Raw genomic sequence first — 15,919 nt, forward strand, 5'->3', positions numbered from 1 at the left:
AAGTGTTGCTCTGGGTGAACAGCTGGTCTTCTGGCAGGAGGCAGACCTGAAGGTCATTCTGGCTGCTGTAAAGTGTGAGTTTCACGAGTTGGACACGAAGATGTGAAGGAATGGATGAGTGGGAGTTAAAACCTTCGTGGGAGTTACAGGCTGTGGAGAAGTGGCTCTGAAAAGGAGTTTTGAGGTGTGTGTGAATGAGCAGTTCAGGGCTAGCATGATGTGGTGGCAAAAAGGATCTGGAGTAATCAGCACCTCTGCAGTGGGGCAGTGGATGAAGATACCAAGGATTGTGATATTCATATGAAAATGAGTGAAATGTCGTGTCGTGTGTGCCTCTGTCTGGGTAGGTGATGTCTGATGACCTGGGTTGTGTATGCACCAGTATGATGGTTCCTTATGGCTTTGTGACTCTATGGATGACAAGCAAGGGATCTGAGCTGCCCGGCCATCCTCAGAAAGTGCTCCAGTGCAGTGGGGATGGAGAGCCTGGGAAATGGCTGTGGAAGAGTCAGTTTGCACCCTTCCTGCTTGTGGTACCACCTCTAAAAGGCAAGTGGTGGTAGCTCTCCAGGTGGTGGAGGAGTGGAAGGACTTGCAGTGATATTTGAAATCCTTTCCCCTAAGCCTCTGCATCAGGGTAGGGGACGACAGTCCTGGCTGTATTGTTTAGAGGTCACATGCTTGAAAGCTGCATTGAAGTGTAGTGTGTTCTTCATTGGGAAGACCCCCGAGTTGCAGTATGAATGAAAGCGACACTTACGGTGACAAAGTTCAGGACAAGTGGGTTGTTGGGAATGGCCGTGTTGAGGTTGTCAGCAGCCATGTGGCCTCCCCAGCGCCCAAGGCAGTAGGTGTGGTTTAGGCTGTGAACAGAGTTGCTTTGAAACTTGGGGATTATCCCATTTTTTTGTTATTTGTCCCAAATACCCTTTATGAAACAGCAAGAAGTTCCAGCCTCTTTGGGCATTTCATCTGTACACCAAAACCTTGCCATGTGCAACTGTGTCAGCCCCCTTTGCTCCCTGGACACCTGGGGCATTGCCAGCTGGTTGAGATGTCATCTGTAAAGTGCCACGGCCCTGGGCTCATTTAAAACCAAGGTATATTATCGGCTGGAGCAACGGCTGTGCTGATGCTCTGGTTTTAGGCATGCTGTCAGGCTGTGCAGTGACATGCATGGGTCAGAGTCTGCGTGCTGGGACTCTGGGGAAGCGAGGAGATGTGGTGCTGCTGTGGCAGCGTTGCTGGGGTCCTGTGTGGTCCCAGGGTGGGAGCTGGGCACGGAGCACGGTCTGTGCAGGGCTTGGTCTGTCCTGCCCAGGAGCTCTCCTACCCAGAGGCCTGCTGTCTTCCTACGAAGGTCGGCCTCTTACTTGCTATTTTTCCTGCCCTCTTTTGAGGCAGGTGAGAGGAGAAGAGATGACAATTCATATGTTTTAATAAAACCAAACCTTGTGCCCTCTGCTGTCCCTTCTGGAGCACCAAACCATTGATACCTGTCCTTGTGAGAGTCCGTCTCACAACCCAAGAGCCTTTTTTCCTTTAGTTTGCCCTGGGTGCTACTTTGTGTGTAAAATCCTAGGAATCTTATAAAACAGATGTCCTTGAGAGTTGCAGAAAGATTTTATAGGGTAAGTTGGGTTGTGAACCCACAAGATTCAATATTGCTGTTTTCAGCTCTGTCACAGATTCCTTGTGTAATTTTGGGGCCCTTCAGTGATTCCCAGAAGGCCAGTGTGACTGTTGTGTTTTGTGGCATTCATGTGGAAATCTGTAAGTGAAAAAAGCCAGGCTCAAGGTTAGTATCAGAACCAATAGTCTCAAGTGAATTGATTCCTGAGGTTTGGAGCCTCAGCTTCCCCTTCTGGTATGTGGTGCTGTGGAAGCCTCCTCCTGGGTGTTGTACAACGCTGGCTCAGCCTCAGTCAGACACATACTGTGCAATGGTGGCTGTGGAAAGACCTGCTGCTGGTGAGACCAAGAGGAAGAAAATGGGAAATGGCGAATGTGTCTGCAAAGAAAAGAAACCCAGAGTCCTTTGATCTCAGGCTTTTGTGGGTTTCTCTTTATTTTGCTTGCTCACGCTCCTTGGAGGATTTCTGGAGGAGCTCCAGAATTCAACCTTGGTGAAAGCCACCTTTGGACCTATGGGCCATGTCCCCAGTGGGGCTGAGTGTGTGTGTGGATGGCTCTGGCCTCAGGACAGGCACTGCTGTTTATCTGACTGCCTGGACCAGTTCCTAAAGCAAAGTACCCAAAGCACAGCCAGGCAGATTGTTTCCCCTACCCAGTGGTGTTTGTTGTGATGTAAAGCTGGAATGGTTCCTAGAAAGCATTAAAACACAAATAATATTAACCAGAACTGAGAGAGAACAGCCAGTTGCTCGGAAATGAGAAATAAGTTACGGTGAGAATGGGTCAGTAGGAATGAGGTTTCTACTGCTAAATCCCTTGAGAGCCTCAGCGAAACTGGGTCCAGTAGGACAGGGCACGAGCAAGGAGCTTGTCTGTGCCGGGGGGAGCTGGGAGGCTTCAGTTGCGGGTGATGCTGCTGGACTGGAGCATACTGGGCAAAGCTGATCCTGCCTGAGGACCCTGAGATCATGGGCTGGGGCTTGGTCCCTCTGACTCAGCGTATCTGCTTGTCAGCTAGGACTGATCCAACCCATCCACCCCAGGGAGGCTTAAAAAGAACATTTCAGGATCCTGGGAGGTGTCACGCTAATCGCATGCAAAGTGCTGTTGGTTGAATGCACCATCCATTTATTTATGGAAGAGTTTACCTGGATGGTAGCATCTCCTCCCCTTCCCTCCAGTATAAAACGTGTTTGATAACTCACGTGAGTGCTCGTAAGGCCAAAGGGACGGTCAGCCCTTTTAATCTGTGCTGTCATGGAATAAATAACCCACTGAGCTAATTCCCTGCAAGCTTGTCCTAATCTCACCTTATCCTGATCTGTGTTCACACGCACAAATGCACGCCGTCAGCAGTATGTAATATGCTTCCCTCTCTCACAGCTTAAATGAGTAAATCCTACAAGACCAAAGCTTTGGAGATGGAAATTGCATCACGTTGGTGGTCTTGGGCACGTGATTCAGGCAACTGAAGCATGGCTTGAAAGGACGGCGCTGGCTTCAAAGAAAATACATTCCCTTCTATTGAAATTTCACGCTATAATTCAGGGAAAACCGTGTTTTTCAGTTTTGTTTCATCTTAAATGGATGTGTGCAATCATCTTAGTGTTTCAAAGTAGTTGCTACCGTGGTTTGTGCAAGACTTTCCCACAGCAACCAAGACAGAAAGAAACTAATGAAAACCTCTGTTTTATTTAAAAAAAGATTATTTTTTTAAACATACTGAAAGGTGGGCAAGGGACTTGGCACAAGTGTAGGTCCTGAAACTACCTGTATTATTCTGGTCTTACCCTTTATTGGTACTCAATTGAACCTAATGGTAGAAAGAGTTTGTTGCTTTGAAATGGGAAGGTGCAGTACTCTGCAACTCTCTACCTCCTGCCTCTCTGTCATGCCTGGTCTTGTTTGCTTTGTTGTCACCTTTGGAGGAAGATGGTGTGTTTCTGTGAGGGGGCTGAGGGAGGGAGGCAGGATCCTGGTGTGTTTCTGTAACAGAAATCCATATTTAAATGACAAAGGCAGTAAACATTTCTATTATCTTTTTACTTTTGAATGGTGCTTGGTTTTATTCTTGTGGGAGGCACATTGGGATGCTGCACTTCCCCAGGGCGGGCTTGTGGCGATAGCTCACCTTCTCCCTGCCATCGATATGTGCTAATTGCTTCTGTAATTTGTCTGATCAGCAGATATTTTGACATCTGTGTTTTTTGCGAGGGGAAGGGTGGGAGTGCAGGCTGGGATTTCTCCCTGGCTCTGTGAGTCTGGAGATGCAGGATCCCATTGTGCAGCATTCAGGAGGTCCCGGAGCAGGGGAGGGAAAGCCCTGAAGTTGTGTTGCAGCAGGGAGCAATGTCGCTGCGTGCCCTCCGTGCAGCAGCCCTGGTGAGCAGTGCCTTTGGTCTTGGCTTTAGGCACAAAGCTGATGGGCCAGGCACCTCCGTTGCTCCTGGAGCCTGTTTTACAATGTTGATAAGCTGTTTCAAAAGGCCAGTGTGGGTCTGAATGGGACACCAATCCCAGGTGCAGAGGAGCCGTAGGCACGCTGGGAGTGTGTGGTTTGCTGTCCTGATCCTTTCAGTTTTTGTTCGGTTGGGGCTTCCCAGAACGGAGGGTTGTGTGGAAGCCATTGAGCTGGTGGTATCCAAAACTTGGAGGCAGCAGCTGATGTCTTACTGTGAAGTGTTTCTTCTCCCATGCCAACTTCAGCACTGAAGAGCTTGTTGATCCCTTATCTGTGTGCTTTGGGAGTGATGATTAATGCAGGGGAAGGGCCAGGGCTTGAAAGGGATAGTGTGCATCACTCTTCTGCGTGAGTATCCCAAGGGGTGGGTGGGTTGTGGGAGCAGCTAGACTGTGATGTGGGTCACTAAGGAACAGGGAAAGGGTGAGGCCCTCTAACGTAGAGGGGTTTGGGCTCTGCTGCGGGCTAGTAAAATAATTAGTGTCAACATCTGGCCCATCAATTCTTGCATTAGAAACTCAGTTTTTTTTGTGGGATTTAATATCTTGGCTATTTCAGATCACACTGAGAAACAGCATGTCCCCACGCAGGCACTCAGCATGGAGCTTCAGTTGTTTGCAAAGCCAACGTATATAATAATAATTTATTGCATTGCCTTAAGAATGGGCAAAATGGGAAAACCAAGCCCCTGTATAGTAAAAGTTCTCTCCTGTCAGACAAGCCGTAGGAAGGATGTGCTTGCAATTAACTGTAGTAGAGAGTAGCCAGTGAGGGGAGGGATTGGGCAAAGGGACTTTTTTTGGCTGAGGTTCTGTTGTGGAACATGAGACCTCCTTGGTGATAGGGCTGGGTCAGATGTCTTTTGGTCATTACTGTAGTCCTTCAGCGCACCTCGCTGAAGGTCTACATTCTTTAGGGCAGGCCTGAAGAATGCTTTCTATCTCTTTTGCATCCTTCCTTGCTTGTGGCTCTGCGGTTGCCTATGCGAGACAACGCTGCACTAGCTGCCGTGGAGCGGGGATATGCTGGGTTGCATGGTGGTGTCTGAGAGCATCATGTGGGCCAGTAACTGTGGTCCTTTGTGAGCGGTTGGTTGTAGCATGCACCATAACCCTTCTGTTCCGTGGCACAGTGAAATGGGAATATCTGGCCTGGAAATTCAAGACCTTGTTTGGTTTGTCATGGAGTGTCCTGGGAGAAAAGGAATGCCGGTGGAGTCCTGATACACCTGGTTTTTTGGTGTCTACTTTATATTGCTTTCCTGGGCCCCAGAAGACCCTAGGCATCTGAGACCAGAAATGATGTGGAAGATTAGAGGTTGCAGATGCCCAGTGAAGAAATGTGATGGAAGACTGGGAGGAAATCACTGGCTTCCTCATGGGTAGCATGGAGAGGTATTGAAGTGTGATGTCCCATTTGAAGCTGAGAGGCTTCTTGTTTTGGATCTGTACATCTTTGTACCTGTGGACAAAACCCTGTGGTGTTTTAAGCCATAACCCATACCCCACCAGGCAAAGCGGTGACTCAGAAGGGACCAGTGAAAGGTATTCCCGGTACCTGCTGTGTGTGCACAGGCCAGGGCTGGTCCAGTGTGGTCCAGAGCAGATGTAACTGGGCCAAGGGAGATCTCTTCTTGGACAGATCTGCAGCTCCAGTGTGTTGTAGTGTCTCTCCTCAGCCTTTGCATCGCTTACAAAGTCTGAAACCTAGAGCTGACCCTTCATAAAGTCCCTGTCCTAGATAAAGCACTGCCAAACCTCAGGGTGGTTATTTAAAAGCTCTGGGTGAAACAATTTGGTCCATCGGTGGGCACAAAATTAAGGCAGGCTGGTGTGCAGCTAGGCTGGGGAGCCACAGCTTTCCAGAGGGTATGAGCTGCATGTGCGCGGGTGTGTATGCAGCATTGTTGCAAAACAGGATCTGGTTTAAGAAAGTATTTCTGTACAGGAGAGCACGTAAGTATATGCTTAAGTCCTACGGAAGTCAAAGCAACTTAAGCGCATATTAAAGTTAATCATGTACTTACGTGATTTTCTGAGTCGGCCTGGATCTGGAAAGGCACATAATGCTCCCTCGAGTTGGGATTCACAGCCCTGTTCTGCAGTTCCTTCCGAAGACAGGTGCTGATTTATTTATTTTTAATTCTTTCCTTAAAGATGGCCTGCTTTGGCCTTACTGCTTTGCAAGTTATTGGAAAAGATGATGTGAAAAGTTCAGGTTCTCTGAGCAGCACAGGCCTTTTGAAACGACTAAGAGAATTTGTACCATTCATTTCAAAAGGGCTCTGCGTAGCAAGGATAATGCCATAACAAGGATGTTTCACTGAAGAATACTGTTGGAGTTGAAATGCCGTCTGGTGCGATCAGAATGACAGCCTGCTTGCAATTGGTGCCGTGTAATGTGCTACTATAGATTACTTTCCTTTAATGTATTTTTTTTTTTCCTTCCTGAAGTCTTTTTGTGATGAGTGGGATGCTTGCAGCATGGTTTTGAGTGCAATGTTGTATAATAGGAATAATAAGCAGGTGTATTGTATAATATTTAAATGGAAAGCTACTGCCTAGAAGGGGAAAAGTAAGGTGGTTGCTGCTGCATCTTTTCGCCTTGTAAGCATTGTTCCCCAAGCACTTGTGGGTTTCCCTCTGTGTGAGTTTTTTCTAAGGTCAGTTCCTGTTGAGGTAGATGGGACGCTCTGCTTCTGAATTTATTTTTTGGTAGAAGTTTTCACATATTTAACAGCAGACAGTGCTAATATATAGGTTCTTCATAAGAAGACTAACGTTTTGCCTGGAAATAACAGGATCATTTGACGAAGGCTTCAGTGTTGCTAATGAAAAGGGGTGGGAGAAGAAATTACCTTTAATAAGGAGTTTAAGTGACATTTTTCTTACAGAGTGCCACCACATTTGATTTTTACAGAAACAAGAAACCAAAGGTGTTCACAGTGCAGCTGGGTGCCTGAAGACTTGCCTTGGCTACTTTTCTGTGTGCCTTGGTACTTACCCCATCCTTGTTCTACTGCAGGTCAATGCTTCCCAGAGCCCAGTAGCCCTGGCCAGCAGCGTCTCTTGCTGTCTGAGGACAGCCCAGCAGATGCAGTCCTCCTGGTGTTTCAGCCCATGTTTGCAAAATGCTGTCTGTTCTTGTGTTTCGTGTCCCTGCTCGGCCTGGCCGGGAATGAACCCTTGTCTTGACCTGTTGCATCCTCTGGTAGGAAGGCTGCCAAGCGACTTCCAGCTGAAAACACAGTTTGTTAGGAAAGGGAACAAGTTACTTTTTGGCTTGCCTTTTGGACCTCTGGCCTCCAGACTAGGCAGATCCTCTTTCTAGTCCTCGCTGTAGTATACCAGACCTTGCCAAGGCCAGCAGTGACGTTGGGTGCTTTTCTGATCAAGTCCTCTCTCCAGCGTTGGCCCGAGCAAAACCTTCTAACTTCAGGTCACCCTAAGGAGGAGGTTTGCTGCTGTGAAGGTGCTTGGATGGCCCCCTTTACTGATGAAAGTTGTCAGCTGATGTTTAAAATCCATTTGAAGTCCCACTAACACAAATGGTACTTTAGCAAAAGGAGGACAGGATCCTCGGGGCTTTCATCTCCACGCATGATGTGGAGCCGAAGGCTTGTACGCACAATACTGCCATCTCCTATCTCTACTGATGCATGTTTCCTTGCATCAGACATCCATTTGTTTTTATCAGAGGACTAGTGCAAAAGTAGACTTGTCAGTCTAGGAGAACCGTAGGCTATCTTTTGGGAACTAAGGAAACTGGCAGAAACTGGAAGGTGCCAGCTTTGAACTACTGAGAGCTGTTGTTCAGGTGTGTCCAGTCTCTCTGAGAAGCAGCAGCTCACAGGTCCCCTTAGCTCCTCATGGCTTACACATGCTACAATGGGAACAAAACCCAGAGCTCGAGGTGTCACCCCAGAAGCTGATTTCTCATTTAATGAGGTAAGACTTGGGTTCTTGGGAGCACGTGTCTGTGAGAGGCTGGAAAATGGGGCAAACCAGCGTTCTTTCCTTGACTGTAGTACTTTGTCTCTCTGACAACCCACAGCTGTTACAGGTGCCTAGATTTCCTTCTCTGGAATTGCAGTAGTTTATTGTAGGTGTGTTATGACATTTGTAATGAACGTGTTCTTGCATTGTATAGGTATCAAATTTAAGTCTTTAGTAAGTTCCATATATTAGCATGTTTAACATAGTAGATTCCAATAATGCTCTAAAGGAAATTCTAGAGCTATTGTAGTTCATGCGAGCTGGTCCCAGTGTTGATATCCACCCTGAGCTGCAGCTGGTTATTTCACTGAGACTTTGAAACACTGAAAGGGGATCACTGTCCTGCTCAGGGTGTCAGCAGCACCTCAACTATTAGTGGAGTAATATGGGTGTCTGCCAGAGGAGACGAGGGAGGAGGAGTGGGTTTGAACCGAATGCATTTTTGGAAGAGTATTTGGGGGGTGGCCCATCATGATTTTGCTCGGGTGTTTATTGGTAAAGTCTCTTCAGGGAAGGCAGTGCTCAGCACTTGCCTGATTTTGGCCATTTGGGGTGTCTGAGCACATGGGGATTCTTCTGCTAGATGGAAGCACAGTTTTTTTTTAAGAGAAGGAGCAGCCCAACTTGACACCAGGTATAGGGTTGGTCCCCATCTGCCTTTGCAGGGATGGACATGACTTGCACCGAAAAAACTGTGACAGAGGGTGACAAATTGCGGGGTGAGAGAGGATTCCGTCCAGGAGTGAGTGTGACGGGCAGTGCAGCTTCAAATTTCACCTCTTGGGTTGGTGTAGGTTTTTTTTGGTTGGGGGTGTTTTTTTTATGTTTGGGGTTTTTTTTGTTGCTCTTGGTCTTTACATTTCTCCTGTCTGAAAAGTGGGGATAATGCTTTCCTTTGTGGGGCTGTGAGACTGCAGGGAGTTGGTTTGTTATCACAGCTGAATGTTGGCTGAGTTGTGGCAACTGTGTGCTCTGAGCCCGCTGCAAATGCAAGGCAAAGCCCTCTACTTGAAACCACCGAGAAGTCAGTTCACCCAAATTTGTTAAGCCGCGGTGACTTTTGGTTGTAGTCACCTTGGTATTTAGAAAGTGCTCTGGTGTCTGAGAAAGAAATGTATTGTGGGGTTTATTAGTTTTAATTTAAATGTTTTCGAAATACTGGAGACTTCTGCTGGGAAAAAGAAAGGAGGTTTTGGTTTTCTTATGCTATCAAACCAGCCCTGGACATGGTGCAGACAGCTGTGTGGTTACTGGGGACTTGCCACCTTAGCTGTGATATTTTTGCAGACACGGCTTCAAGTACAATTCTATTGAAGCCCTTCATAGCCCTACAGTGAAGGGAATTATAAAGGGTTTGCACAGCCTGGCTTGGAGTTTCTGAGCTTATAAAAACGAACAGTGTAAAATGTTTCTGGCAGTCTTTTGAGAGCAGCTGTCTAGACACATGCATTGTCATATAATGACGGATCTTCTTCATTTCGGTCAGGCATCATCATCACTCATTACAGCAGCAAGAATTTACCCGAATCCACTGTTCTGTCTCCAAAAATGGCAAAGACTTTTTCGTTCAACTAATAGTCACATCCCTGTTAAGTGAGCCTCAATCTCTTATGGAAAACAATTCTGCCTACGTCCCAGAGCAAGAACAGGGCTCAGTTCGGTTGGGTGCTCCCAGTATTGCTTTTACAGCTGGGGCAATGCGGCCATGAGGACAAAATTTGTCCTGTGTGTCCCCATGGGAAACACTGGAGGAATCTGGGTTTGTTGTCTTGGGTGCAGATGGCCACCATTGCGTAGGGAGGTTGGCTCTGGAGCTCTGTGGTAGCTGCAGGAATTTGTTGCCAAGAACATATCCCTGTGGATGTCCTCTGGTCCTCAAGATTATATCCATACAGTGCAAAGAAAGGTGGCTTTGGCTGATGGGCCAGGTTGGGGTTGGTTTTGAAGACTAGGCCTTCTGCAGTGGTGCAAGAGCTGTAGGTGTGGCTGTGTTTGGCCAAGAGGAGACTTTGCTTTCCCGCAGTGCTGTGGCTGCGCTTGCTTTTTGTTTTTGTTCAAAGGCAGAAGCAACAGTGAAATAAAAAAAGTAAAAGAAGTCCTGAACTCCAAAGCTTCTGAGCAACTGGGGTACAAACCTGTGAGGGCAGAGAGGAGAAACACTGTTGAGAAAAAGAGAGTGTAAACCTTGTGTGTGATATTTTTGGCCCTTAAGGGACTTGTGGTCCTCAGTAGCTTTGCAGTGAATATAGGTGATTTCCCTGGAAATGTCACCTTTAGTTTTTATCCCATCTTGATGGATATGAAAGGTGCCAAGTTTAAAATCATGGTGATTTTCATGGCAGTGATGGTAAAAACGCAGAGTGAAACATCATCCCTTCCTTGCTGAATGTGGACACCCTGCCCCTGTGCCGCCCAAACCCGGAGGGGAGCAGTGAGTCCTGGTGGGGGGTCCTGCACAGGCATCAGGGCAGGTGGCTCCTCATGGCCCCCCTCCCTGGGCTGGGGGCTCCCCCTCCTCAGGATTTTGGGGTGTGAAGAATCACTTATCCTTGGAGACCTAGAGAAAACAGCTCTGAATGTCTGTTTCGCCTGCTCCCATTCTGTTTGTTCACTCACGTGCATGCATGGAGGTGATTCTTTGTTTTTAATTTATTTTCCTTTCTACTGACACAGGAGTTTTGCAAGCTGCTTCCCAGGGCTTTTGAGGTCCCTGCATAGCCCCTGTAGCTGTTCCTGTGGAGGTCCGGGGGTCTCTCCCCTTGGGAAGGGCTAGGCTCGCAGCCCACCTGGTAGCCAAACCTGTGCCAAGTCGATAGTTTGGCTGCAGAGATTTGGCCCTCTTGGTGAGCTGCTGGTGCTTGAAAGAGGAACATGTTCTGTATCAGGAAGTGGGGAAAAGGGGAGAAGGGAGACAGTTTTCTTCTTTCTCATTAATTTATCACTTTTAATTCTTATATAGAAGAGAAAGTCGGTTTGAACCCTAGTATTATTGACCAAGCCCTCAAAGGCAACAACTGTTGTACTGAGACATGGCAAACTGAGGCTTCCCACGGGCTCCTCACCCGGCTGGCGGGGGGGCTGCTGCGGGCAGCAGTCGGGGCACACAGGGCACCTGCCTTTCCAGGAACCATTGGGCAACCAGCTCACCTCCCAGAAACGTGGGCACGCGTCTGCTCTGCTCGTGTGAGCAGCCGTGTGGGTCCTCCCCACCTCTCATCCCTCCACCTCGTCTGGCTGCTTGGTGAGGACCGGTACCTCCTGAGAAGTTCCAGGCATATTAGTCATTCATTGCAAGACTTTTTTTCTTTTCTTCCACCCCCCCACCTCCCACCCCCCAGTGCCGTAACATTTAGGCAGCAGGAGGAAGGAAGGTTTCCAAGCAGTCTACTTGGAGCAGGATGATTGCAGAGGAACTACTCTGGGGCTGGAGGTGACATCTCGCGGGGGACTGACAGTGGCTGGTGCTGAGCCATAGGGCACTGGGTGGCTTCCTGCGGGTGGGGGACAAATACACTTGGTGGGAGGCATGTGTGGGCCAGTTGGCAGCGGGGAAGGAAGCATTCACTCTTGCTCCTCATGGCACACAACTTTTTTTTGCTAATCATTCCAGCCCACAGGAATTTTTTTATTTTACTGATTTTTGTTGGTTTTTTCTTTTTTCTCTCCTTTAATTGTTGGAGCTGTTTTTAATCCCTGACCATAATAAAGCCACACTGTTAACACAAGCAGCAGGGTAGCTGGAATTGCAGCTGTAATACAAGCTCTGCTTTTAATTTCAGGCTGCTATTAATGAGGCTAGAAATCTTCCCCTCCCCGAGTTGAGTTTCAGCTGTGTGTCTTCAAGTCAATTCACTGGGTCCTTCAAGGCGTCTCTGGCTGTCTGAATACAACAGGTGAAGGTTGAAGACTGTCTTTGGATGTCATGAAGAGGTTTCTGGCCACTGTCCTCCCTGTTCCCCAAGGCATCCAACTTTGTGCAGGTGGAGGGCTGGGAGCAGGCAGCTGCAGGAGGTGGGACTGGGCCTCCAAGGAGAGGGTGGCAATGGGGAACCACAACCCGAAGGTGCTGCTGCTGGAGACTGGATGGAGCTCAAGGTGCTTGGCAGTGGTGGGAGGACAAGACAGAGTGGTTGGGTGGGTTCGGGTTGCTCATGAGCTGCTGCCAGCTGCTGTTGTCCTGGGGCCAAGTGTCAGACATTCTGATGGTTGGTGTTGTCGTCCGTCAGGGCAGCACACGTCAGTCTCCGTAGAGGGAAGCTAGCATGGTGAACGTCCCGCTTCTGCCCAGGCAGTGTCCTGCTCCCTAAATGTGTTTGCAGAGGGACTGAAAGCATTGGGATCGTCCTCTTTGAAGCACAGATAGATGTCTGTAAGCAGAGAGGCAGCTTTGATCTGTCTGTTCTTCTTGTCCCAATACACAGACATGTACAATGGTCAGTCAAAGCTGAAAGATGAGAACCTTGAAGCTGATACAAAAAAAACCACCACCAAACAACTCTGTCGCCCAACATGCAATTTCCGTGGAGCATGGGGCTTGTTACTAGAGGAGGCCCTTGAGGCCAGTGACCTAAGATCCAAAGGCAGACTGGATGCTTCTGTGTGTGTGAAGACTTATTTCAGTGCTAACAACTACTGGTGAAAGAACAAAATAAAATTGGGAGCAATATTAGACCTTCTGCCTCAGGATTAAGTCAATCTTTATGTTTTGGACACTGGAATGAGATGGTATCTGGGGCAGAAGACCATGAACCTGCATCATCCTTCAAGGCATCAAAAACCAGCCTGGGTCGAAGGCAACACCCCTGGGGAAGTGGGCCCCGTTGCTGATGTCTTTAAGGTTCCCCATCTTCTTCCTGGCCAGCTCTATTGTAGCCTCGCCTGGGACCCTGACGCCTGGCTGAGGAAAGCAGGCAGAAGCACATTGCTCTGAAGTAGCTGAGGGTAAGGAACAGCATAGATGGTTGTGCAGATCTTTTCAGGTCTCCTCTATGGGAGGAAAACCAGGACTGAACTGGAGACACCCTGGACACTGGCAGTGTGTCTGTGGGCTTCCTTCTTTCCCAAGGTTGTTTGTCATGCTTCCATGGTGATCGATCCCACGTTTGTCTCCCCATCCCTGTCGTTTTCATCACCACAGTCCTGTGGGATGACACGAGAGCTGCTCTTCCGATACCAAACAGGGCTGAGAAAGGTGAGTTGATGCAGGTTTTTCCTTGGTATCTGTGATCCAGGATTTCCTGCCTTTGGCAGAGGAGTATGTCTTTCCTTCTTTTTGCTCCTGCAAAGTCCTGGGTGCCCACTGGGATTGTCTGTTGTTTACAGAAGAAGCAATGGCAAAAAAGTTTTGGTTTTTTTAGAATGTAATATCGTAATTGTACTGGGGATATGGAAATCCCTGTCTGCTGCTGAAATTGCTGCAATAGACTTGAACTTAGAGATCTGGACTTCAGGAAAAATTCCCAGCAATTTGCATCTCTCAAGCATGGTCCCACACTCTTGTTTATAACCTGTGTGCTTTAGAGAGGATGTTTTTCTCTGTGGACAAGGCTATGTAATCATCCCATCCCCAGGTACACGCACTGAAGGCCAGGTTGCCTTTTCTTTCCTGTTCAGGTATGACTTGAGTGCTGCTAACCTGAGAAACAACCCTTTGGGGCTGTAGCTGCAATAGTCCTGAGTTTTTAAGTTAGCACCCTGCTTCCTTCCGATGCAATTAAGAAAATTCTTGCCTGTGCATCCGTACATGTGAATGCATCTCTGCACTTGCTGGGTTGGTCTAGTTCAGCTTGCTTTTTATCCTGTGTCTCAGGAGCATGATTTCTGAGCCTGACACTCTGTGGTGTGTGCACTAGCCTTTTTCCTAGATGGATTGATTGGATTTCCAGTAAAGACAAACAAAGTTGGAAGTCTAACGGTGCTGAGCACGCAGCACTGCACTCCCCAGCCCAGCCTGCTGTGCTTAGCTCCTTATACGGCCAAAAAAAGGAAGAGGAAAAGAGGGCGCAGCATGAATACCAGACATACGATGCATTCCTCCCAGCTGCAAGCTCGGAATTTGCTTTTACGCAGAAAGTGGACCCTCTGCGCATCCATTAATTAAGGCTCTGTACTGCTTAGCAGGGAGAGGGAACACTTAATTGTCTTGTACAAGGGAATTTCTTTTATTTTCTTGCTTTGGTGGGGGACTGGAGGGAAAGGAGCTGAGATGAGGAAGGGGAGAGATCTTGTTGTCCTGAAATGAGCTATGACTTGGCAAGCTGCAAGCAGGTAGACAGCAATTACATCTACTTTCTTGTCCGAAAAATCAATCTGATTCATCATTAGCCTCTGCCTTTAAATTATATTTTCCTTGAATAGCATCTTCCAGTTAGTGGGAGGTGGAGGGAATCGATCCTGCTGCTTCATTCATAATCTGGCCTCAGCCTTCCATCTGCGTGCAGCCTTTGTTGCTTGAATAACTATGGGCATGAATGGCTGGCTGCGCTCAGGGCTGCTCTAATCCAAGCTCGTACTGTAGGTACAAAGCACAGGCCCTGTGTTTATTAGGTATGGGCCTTGATATCACCAAGTGGGCTTGGGTTTCTGAAGCACTGATTTGTTAACTGGGGTGTACCATATTATCAAGAGTTTGGATGAGGAAGGTCAGGCCAGTCCAGTCCATCACCTCTCGTGGTTTGCCACTGGCTCACGGTGTGCAAAGGTGCCTTCTTCAGCGACATGGGAGCTGAGCCACCATGGCAGGTGTTGTGGGTTCCTAGACTGCTTGAAAGCCAAATTGTGGACTGGAAGCCACAGTGGAGTGAATCACAGTGCTGCCTGCGCACGGGTGGCCAGCCTGCCTGCCAGCACCTGGGGCTGTGCTCAGGGATGCCTCCAGCCAGCCTTGTTTGCGCGCGCTTCTGAAGGGAGAGCCGTTCCCAGATCACAGATGTGACCGGTGCTTCCTGCTGCATCTTTCTGTGGATGCTCTCAGTGTTTCGTGAGGCCAGAGAGGTGGGAGAACTGGGCAATTGTCACTCAGCCAAAAGGCTTTTTTAGTAGGGGAAAAAACAGCTTAACAACTTTGAGTCATGTTTTATTGCCTTGGGATCAGAGTGCCTGGAAAGCAGTTCTCTTGTCTCTTCACAGGCCTTGTGGAGGTGATGATGCTACTTAATTTCACAAGCTCCTTTCATCTAGCTCCTGCACCATGCTTTCGCGTCTCGAGGATGGGCTGTGACAGCACTTGACTAAGGCAATCTGTGTAGCTGTGTGAGGATCCCATCTGTTTCTTTACTTGACAGCTGAGTTGTTCTGTGCTACTTGCCTTCTTGCTTTCCTGTAAAACCAAGCACATTATTAGGACCCAAAATAGTAGCTCCTCTGGGCCATGTTGTAATAGGAGGGTGTTTCATGATGACAGGTTCCAGCATTGCATGAAGGCAAAGCCCTTTTACACATGCAAGGAAATAGCAACAATCTGCTTGCAGGTCATGCGTGGCGCAGCTCTTTGAACTTCTACATTATCAAGTGCGTGCTGTCTCTGTTCTTAGCGATTGTACTTTGCAACAAGCATTGTAAATTATCCAGCGAGGATAATAGAGGAGTTTGATGGTAGAAGAAAGGGAAATGAATGGCAAATCTATGCTAATGAAAACATCTGTTGAGTATTCTTGTTACTTTTTCCTCATCTATCCCCACATGCATCCGGAGGTTGTTTAAAGCCAGGTGGAGCAGACTTTATTTTTGTCCTCTGAGTGGACCTTAGGCTTTTGTGAATAGATAGCTATGGCTGCTTGGCAAAACATTTTGGGTAGAACTGGCAGGTGGGTTTTTTTGGCAACACTTC

At 48.0% G+C, this 15,919-nt stretch overlaps 1 protein-coding gene across 13 annotated transcripts in view; it reads left to right on the top strand.

Annotated features, from left to right (window-relative positions):
• Positions 1-15,919, top strand: part of LPP (LIM domain containing preferred translocation partner in lipoma) — a 371,893-nt gene that overhangs the window by 80,060 nt on the left and 275,914 nt on the right. The gene's annotated exons all lie outside the window — the stretch shown is intronic.

This window comes from Falco punctatus (assembly GCF_963210335.1).
Source record: "Falco punctatus genome assembly, chromosome: 13".
Taxonomy (NCBI): Eukaryota; Metazoa; Chordata; class Aves; order Falconiformes; family Falconidae; genus Falco; species Falco punctatus.